Source organism: Dioscorea cayenensis, chromosome 17, assembly GCF_009730915.1.
Source record: "Dioscorea cayenensis subsp. rotundata cultivar TDr96_F1 chromosome 17, TDr96_F1_v2_PseudoChromosome.rev07_lg8_w22 25.fasta, whole genome shotgun sequence".
NCBI classification, from domain to species: domain Eukaryota; kingdom Viridiplantae; phylum Streptophyta; class Magnoliopsida; order Dioscoreales; family Dioscoreaceae; genus Dioscorea; species Dioscorea cayenensis.
Genome location: NC_052487.1, coordinates 11393388 through 11402868, shown reverse-complemented (window position 1 = coordinate 11402868; position 9481 = coordinate 11393388).

Sequence of the window (9481 nt, the reverse complement as noted above, 5' to 3'; positions counted from 1 at the left end):
TCCTCCGAAGATATATTCTAGGGAAATGACATCCGGTCCATGCATATAAAAAGTGAGAAGGAAAAATTGTCATCGAAAATCCAGGACCTTTCTTATTATTAACCATGGCATTCAACCCCACATATATGTGTTCTAATACTGCTGGAGCGAAAGAAATTTTCTTCCCATACACCACATCAGAAGCCATCGTGAAAACTATTGGCCTAATCATATTACGTCCCCTTGGCATAATGAAACAACAAATCCAAAGAGCTACGAAAGCCGCTAAGTCAACATATTGAGAAGGTTTTGGAGGGGGATCAGACTTTGACTCAAACTGTGTTCTCTTTCTAAAAAATCCTATCCAATTATCAAATGACACGCCTTTATCGTGTTGAGAAAAATCTTGCCTGGCAAGCCATTGATAGATGTCAAAAAGATTTCGCAAAACAGAAAAGTCAGAAATTCCCCTCTGAAGAAGTATGTCATTAGTGGGGAGGAATTCATCATATATATCGCCACAAATAGATTCCCACCTCTCCGTGTAGGAAGTGAAAGGTGTTGGTTTCTGGACACCACAATTCCACTAGTGATTTATAGAAATTAAGATCAATATCATAATGTCCAATTGAAGATACAATTCCTCCCACTATCTCTCCATGAGATAACTCTTGGCGATAATCATTAATAATATCTTTGGCCCAATCAGCATAATATTGAGAATCAATCAACTCACTCCTGACGGGATTTTTACCCTTCACCCTAGATGGTGATTGATGATTTTATATGCAAGAGGTTGGAAAACATTCGAATCTTGTGCACTCCCTTCGGGTTTTAAGTAAATTGCATCAATTCTACTATCTTCATAGCAACGGTGCGGAGTAAGCCTTGCAATGGTTCAACGGGCCGCATGGCGCTTCACCCACTCCGAATACTTTACCCCCTCATAATTAATAACTGGCTCAGATCCCACACCAAAAGTAGGGAAATGCGGAGTAAAAATTTGACCATGTGGGGATTCATTGCAACTTTGGTCAATATCCCAAAAAGGCTCCTTATGAAAGTTGTCGGCCATGACAACACAAAAGATCTAGAGTTCCTACTTCTCTCACTCAATCTCACTAAAATTATTCGTGAGAGAAGTATGAAGAGGGCATTTGTTTATATAAAAATTTTGCATGTCCTAATTCAAATCAAATTAAAATTTTAAAATCACATGTGACCGAATCGTAATCAAATTAGGACAACAAGTAGATAAGATAAATAAATTTTATAATATTTGGATATATTTAAGATCACCCAAGAATACATATCATGAGGCGATCTAAATATTAAAATCCAAAGATCAGCCTAGAGCACAGATCTCAACGCGATATAAAAAATATATATATATATATTCAAATACCAAGATTAGCCGAGAGCACAGATCTTGAGGTGACCCAAAAAATGCTCAAATCTCAAGATCAGCCGAGAGCACCGATCTCGAGGCGATCCAAAAGATCCAAAATATTCAAATCTCAGTACCAGTCGAGAGCACCGATCTCAAGATGGTCAAAAATACTCAAATCTCCAAATCAGCCGAGAGCACAGATCTCGAAGTAATCCAAAATATTCAAAATACACAAATCTCAAGACCAGCCGAGAGCACAGATCTCGAGGTGGTCTAAAATACTCAAATCTCAGGATCAGCCGAGAGCACCGATCTCGAGGCTATCCAAAATATATAAAATATACAAATATCAAGATCAGCCGAGAAAACATATTTCAAGGTGTTCTTAAATATCCAAATCCCAAGATCAGCCAAGAGCACAGATCTCGAGGCGATCCAAAATATACAAAATATCCAAATATCAAGATAGGTAGAGAGCACAGATATCAACGCAATCTAAATACTCAAATCTCAAGATCTTCTAAGATCATAGATATCGAGACGAGTTAAAATTATCTAAATCTCAAGATCATCCGAGAGTATAGATCTCGAGGCGATCTGAAAATACTCAAATCTTCCAATCAGCTTATAGCGACGATCTTAATGCAACCACAATACCAAGATCAACCGCGAATATAAATCACAAAAAATATATATATATATATATATAACAAATATAATAAATTAAAATAAAAAAATAATAATTAGTTTTAAAAAAAATAGGATAAAAGACTAAAAAAAGCAAAATCAAATAAATCAAATCGTAAATATATATATATATATATATATATATATATAATAAGATAAATTAAAACAAAATAAGCAATATATATATAATTAAAATAAAATAAAAATCGATAATAAATCAATCAATCAATCAAATCAAATCAAATCAAATCAAATGATAATCATAATGATAATAAAAATAATAAGTTAAATTAAATTAAATATATATATATATATATATAATAAATAAAATAATATAGATATATATATATATATAACAACAAATCAATTAATCAAATCAAGTAAAAATAATAATAATAATAATAATATAATATATATATCTTTATAAAAAATAAAATAATAATAATAATAATAATAATAATAAAATACATATATTATAAATATATATATTATATACAAAACTGAAATCAGATAAAAAAAGATAATATATAATAAGGGTAATAAATTAATATTTTAAAATATAAATAAAATAAAATAAATAATAAAATAAATAAAATAGAATAAATATTATATATATTTATGTAATATAACAATAATATATATAATGTATTATATATATATATATATATATATATATATATATATATATATATAAGAGAGAGAGAGAGAGACATGGGTGCATGAGAACGTGAGAGGAATGGTCGCCCACGCGTCTCACAACTGCACAACCTCACGATCTTCATAACTGCCCACGTCCATTTGATGGTTTTAAAAAGAAGAGCGGTTTGAAGATGGAGGATAAAAAAGGGGACGAGCGGTTCGAAGACAGGGGAGGTGGAGAAGACAAGGTCGGCTACGTTCACCGCTCTCGGAGCTCGTCATCATAGATCCTTCCGAGTTCATCGATGGTGTCGCCAGCATCTTCTTTTCCGACACCGTCGTTGTCAGGCGAAAGTCTAGACCACACACCGCACGATCTCCCATCTGAAGAATGACTAGAACAACACTACAAAAAGAAACACGATTGGACGGGCCAAAGACGGAGGAGAACACCGACGGAATCCAAGGAGGTGGCCTTTGGAGAGAAGATTGAAGACAGAGGAAGAGGACGGAACCAGAGAGAAAGAAGAAAAGACGAAGGACGAACTTCGGAATGAGTCTGAAGGAGATGGAGCCAAAGGAGGACCGGCTGAGGAAGAAGCTGAAGGCCGAGAAGTATCTAAAAGAATGAGGAACTGGTCGAAGAAGATAACAGGCAAAGAAAGAAGAAGAAAGTCTTCATTTCCTCTCCCTGTCAACATCGCTTACCACCGTTACTTTCACCGTCGCCACCGTCACCAAAGAAGGTTGTCGCTGCTGTCTTGGATGCCACTGTCTGATATGGAAGAGAAAGCCTAGAAACAAAAAAAAATGAATAAAGAAAGCATCAAGATCTCGTTCTCGTTCTTGTTCTTCACCCGAGCTTCCAAACCGTCGATGACGAGCTCTCGATCTCCAATCTGTGATGACACTTAAGACCAAGAAAAAGCTCGCGGAGAAGAAGCCGGCCGCTGAGAAGCCTGCGGAAGAGGAGAAGAAAAAAGCCGTCCGCAAGAAAGTTCCTACTAAGAAGAAGCCCATGTCTGGAAACCGTCTCTATTCCAAGAACGTTATCTCTGAATAAATGAAAAAGAAGAAGATGACCAAGAAGATGAATGAGACTTACATTTTGAAGGTTCTCAAGTATGTCTATCCCTTGAGTCTGGATCTCCAACAAAGCTACGGGCATTGTGAACTCTTTTTCATTAACGACTTCTTGAAAAAACTCGCATAGGAGGCACTTCACTTGGCTTCAAGGCCGTCATCAAATTTACAAGTTCTTGAAGCACTTATGCGATGATTGTGCGTCCATTAGTTTGGCGTAATTTGGCATCTCTAGCGTTTCCCTTCATCTAAGACGCGAGAAGTATGAAAACGAGGGTCGGCACCATCCTGGTAGCACTTTCTGTCAAGGTTCCTTGCTGGGAGATTGTGACAATGGACTTTCCGGATGAACACTAAAGGCTTCATGGAACACATCACCCTCAAAATCAGTGAAGACCGGAAGGTCTTGAATGATGAAGCCTTCACCATTATGATCTTAATGGCCCTCTTCACCGCCCACATCACCACTCCCATTGTCATGACATTGTTTATAAAGAAGATTATGCATAATGAAGTATATGCAAGGGAGTGGCAGCAATATATAGCAGCCTTACAAGATAAGCATCAACCTATATATATATATATATATATCTATAAATTAAAGGGAAAAGTCAATTAAGTTAATTATTATCATATAATGAGGGGTGCCCAATTAGGCTATCCAAACTCCACTGTATGTATGCCATCTTGTATGAATAATCAACTATGACTAGACCCTTCCATGCATGATATATATAATTATTTAACTCTTCATGTCATAAGTATATATAGAGAGAGAAGATTATCATATGAACACCATTACCACAACTAATCTAATGGAGGAGACACATTAAGCTTTGATCTCGGGATTGGCATCGGTCTGAGGTACAACTCATCCAATGAGAAACTACATGCATTTTACCATCTGTGTGCTGGATAATAATGTTTGATGGTGCAACATTATGGATGTCACTAGATATAAGCCTGAGAGGTTGATATAAATATATATATACATACATATATATATATATATATATATATATATATATGGCCAAACAAGCTGGTGGAGTCTCTATCACCCAAATATGAAAGAATCAAAGCATTTACAAAGGCACCTGTTTCTCCATATTTTATATATATAAAAAAATATTCATCTTTGACTTAAGCACTGAAGTAAATGACTGATAAGAAAAGAATGAGGACCATGCTATAGTATGCATGCATGCTCATGATGTGCAATATATATCATAAAATAAAATTTTCAGAAAATGGGCCCATCATGAAAGAGACACCATGCAAATGAATGAGAATCATGCTTTTGTGTGCATGCATACCCATGTGTATAAAATATATATATATATAAAGACGGGCCAACCATTTAAAAGAAATGCATACGGGAATGAGAAGATAACACTGGGCATTTCAGAAGAGCATATATAAATATATATATATATATATATATATATATATATATATATATATATATATATATATGTATAAAAAAATGACAATAATAATGATAAAGTAAATCTCAACTCACGTGACTGAGTGGTCCATGCATGCATGGGCTACAATAAGCTAGGGCGTGCATTTTTCATTTGTTGTCATTTAAAAAAATGTATATATATATATATATATATATATATATATATATATATATATTCATTTCAATGCAACGGCAAAATTACCCATTCTTAAAAAAAACAACAACAACAAGGATGTTCATATTTAGGCAGCGACAATTTTTATCTCAAGGTGGCACTAACACATACGATGTGGTGACTGGTCACAGGTAATAACATATGATATATATATAACAAAAAAAAAGAGTCAAGTCGAGATTCAAGATATGAAAAGAATCAAGACTTGAAGACCCATATAAATCGACAACTGGATTCAGCGGTCTCAAGACATCAAAAGTCAAAACCCAAAGAGTTTCACAAATCAATATTTGGAAATCAATAGACAATTGAACCAGGCGGTCTCAAGACAGCATAAGTCAAAGACCCAATGATTTTCACAAGTCAAGACTTGAAGGAAGCTTCACAAGCACAAAAGCCGAAGCTTATGGAAAGTCAAAATCATGATTCATCAACATAGAGGATCCAGAACATGAAAAACAAATCAAATCCAAATTAAAAAAAAAATGTCTAAGACACAAGTTCGAACACAAGTCAAGATGATGAAATCCATGAATTCATATTTGTTGAAATAAATGAAATTGATCGTTATAACTTGTTTCCTTTTCACACTTATTTCTTAATCGGAGGTTCCTGCGACAATGTCCAGGGTAATTAACATTAAGGGCTTGCCCCTAATGGAAGTCATGAACTCACAATCTCTTGAAGTCAAAAAAAAAAATTAAATTTGATTTGTGATCCATTTATTTTAACCGGTCCTAATACTAATTAAAGGCCGGGTAAAAAAAAAGGAATCCACAATCATGTACCAATTCTAAGGAAAAAGATAAAAAAGAATTATTTGTGAAGAAAATGTCGAGGGATATTCATGGGAGATAAAAGAAAGGTACCAAGCTTCATCACCCCACATCTCAAGAAGGCAAGGTAAATTTTTGACCCTTCTCTACTCATGAACAATTCGAGGTCTTTTCAATGTTATCACTGAATTTATCAGGAAGAAATAACACTGCAAGGGAAATTTTTGGTGGCTTCAAACTCTTTGAAACCCCATGAGGTAAGTGATGAGGTACGTCAGGCTCGTGATGTTAAACAAGCGCTTCTTGGGAGGCAACCCAAGCATTCGGGGGTGTTTTCTTGCATTTTTTGTATATTAAGTCTTAGTTCATTTTGTTTTTCGTATTTCTTAGACTTGTTTGTTTTTGAATAAGTACATGCTCACACACTTGGCTCATTGTTCTTATCAATTTAATTGTGGTTTATATGTGCAACTTCTTAAGAAACTAAAATTTTGGTGTCATTTCATGTGCTAGATCGTCATTTTACTCATTTCATTGGTTTGTGGAGAAGTCTTCGAGCTCGCCATATCATTTTCACATCATTTGATGTACGATTTTGAAGTTTTGAGTGAGTTTAAAAGTCATACGCCCATCCTAGGGCGTATGGAGCCCATCTGAGATGGACACAGAGCCAATCCAGTGGCTCTGTGCCATCTAAAACGGCCCCCATACGGGGTCGTCTAAGACGGGCAGAGAGCCTCTGCCGAGAGTGTCTCTCAGCCCATATGGCCGCCATACGGGGCCGTATGGTGGCCGTATGGGGTGTTCTTGCCCCTTTAAATCTTTTCTCTCTTCTCTCTCTTCCATTCTCTCATTTCTATCTTCTTTCCACCGATTTTCTCTCTTCTTTCTCACTCATTTCTTGGCCAAATCTCCTCATTTTTTCTCCTAAAATTTCTCCCCATACATTGGAGACTTCGATCTAGTGGTTTTCCTTGAGTTTAAAGCTTGTTTTCTCAAGATTTCATCGGTATGCTTTTTCAATGCCCTAGTTTTCTCTTTTTTATTTCTTGTGCATTCTTGGAGCTATTATGTGGAATTTCTTAGGCATTTTGCTTGGATTGGATGATGTGAATGTCATGGATGAATTTTCATTCAAATTTATGTAAAAAGTTTTGATTCCATGAATATAGGGGAAACTCATGCCGCATGAATAGTGACCATACGGCCCCCATACGGCCGTATGACCACAAAAATTTGAATTTTCATTTGTTTCCTCTATCTCTTGTATTTAATTTTGATTTATCTTGTATTCCTATAAGCTTGAAGAAGGTTTATCTTCATTATAGGGATGCCTCATACTAAAAGACTCGCCTCCAAACGCCCAAGAACCACCCGAACCCTCATCTACACTGGATGAACTCGTCTTCAAGTTGGCCCATCATCATGAGAGATATGATACCTTGAAGACAAAACCATTTGGGATGTTGTGTTACATCGATTGAGGGCTTCTGGAGAGCCTTGGGATAGAAAATCAAGTCAAGGAGTGCCTATCACATAATTGTTGGGATAAGCTTTTTGCCATTAATGAGCCAACCTTTCACCAATTAACCTTGGAGGTTTTGAGTACTTTTGAGGCACGACAAGATGCACAATCCATGCGGGATAGGAAATGCATTACCATCCATTTTCAAGTTTTTGGAAAAACTCATACTATGCACCACTTGGACTTTGCCAAGTATTTGGGAATCTATAATGATGAGTTTATCAATTAGATGCTTGGTGACCGTCTTAAGCTTGATTTCCCAATTGATGTGAGTAGAAGCCGCTATTGGGAGACCTTGGCAGGTAGTGACCAGACTCGAAAAGCCTCCCGTATGACAAACCCGGCACACAGATACATTCATGCTTTGATTACTCGTTCTATTTGGGGCCGGGCTGATAGCAAGGGGGTGGTCACACAATCTGATCTTTACATGATGTATGGCATTTTCGAGCAGCGCCCTACTCATCTTGGCCACCTTGTTGCTGATGCATTTCTTCAGCAGGGATCGTATGCGCGATTAGGAGCTATATTTGCTGGGCCCTATGTGACTAGATTGATCTGTGGCATGGGTTTATTAGAGTAGACTCGAGGTATGACCATTATAGGAGATGCAGCACTCCTTGGGAAGGCCCACATATGGGCAATAGGCTTGGTGGTGAGCGAGCGTGCGAGTGGCAGACCCACACGTCCCTAGGCTACTAGCGAGTCCAATCAGCAAGAGATAGAGCACACAGAGTCAGAGCCTGGGACACTCCTGTCCCTACCCCCGACACTACATCATTACCTGATTTCTACATGAGACTGAGGGGATTGAGAGAGAGATTCAGGCTGTGCGTCAGGAGCAGTGCAAGATTCGTGGCCTGCTTCACTAGATCATTAAGGGACCGCGTCGACTCGAGGAGGATTTTCACCGTTTTATCAGCTCGTACTATGGTTCATCCTCGCACACCGTGACCACTTCTTCTACCACTGTGCCACCACTACCGGCACCAGATTGTGATGAGTAGCAGCCCTTTTGAGCATGGACACTCATTATCTACTTTAGTTTGATTTGTTTTGTATTTTTGTATTTTGTTAAGTTGGCATCGTTCTTACCCTGCCGACTTATAACATCGAACTTTATTTTCCTCTCATCTATGTGTTTTGTTAACTACTCCCTAGTTTCTCCCTTGTGTTTGTATTAGTAAATTTTTGTGGAATGATGATGTTCCCTTTTTGCCTCGCAGGGCATTGAGGGAATTTGGTAAGCTTTCCTAATTTTTAATGGAGGTCGGACAAGACATGTATTGCTCACCACACCTTTTTCCGAGTCATACCTCACGACGAGCACAAGTTGAACCGGGAAAGTTCGTTTTCACCCTCCTATATTATTTTCATTGCTTGTTCTCGCATGTTTTTCATGATTAGTGTACATTGAGGGCAATGTATAACACTAAGTGTGGGGATGGATGTCTTTCATGTTTTAGGACCATTTCTTACATGCTAGTGCTACCTATGATGGCTTTGTTCATTCTTGTAAGATTCTTTTAGCTTGGACTAATGATTGATGTGAATTACTTGTTTTTTATGCTTTAGTGAATCCTGTTTTACCCCTAGTATTGTGATGTGTACTGAATTTTTTGTCGATGCCCTGGGAATAGCCAATGTGACTACTCTAACTCTCTTGTATACTTAACACACTACTTTGAGTACTTGGCCTTAGAACACTAAGTTCTATCCTTCAATAGACTCTTAAGAACTTCTAAGTCTTGTTGAGCTAATC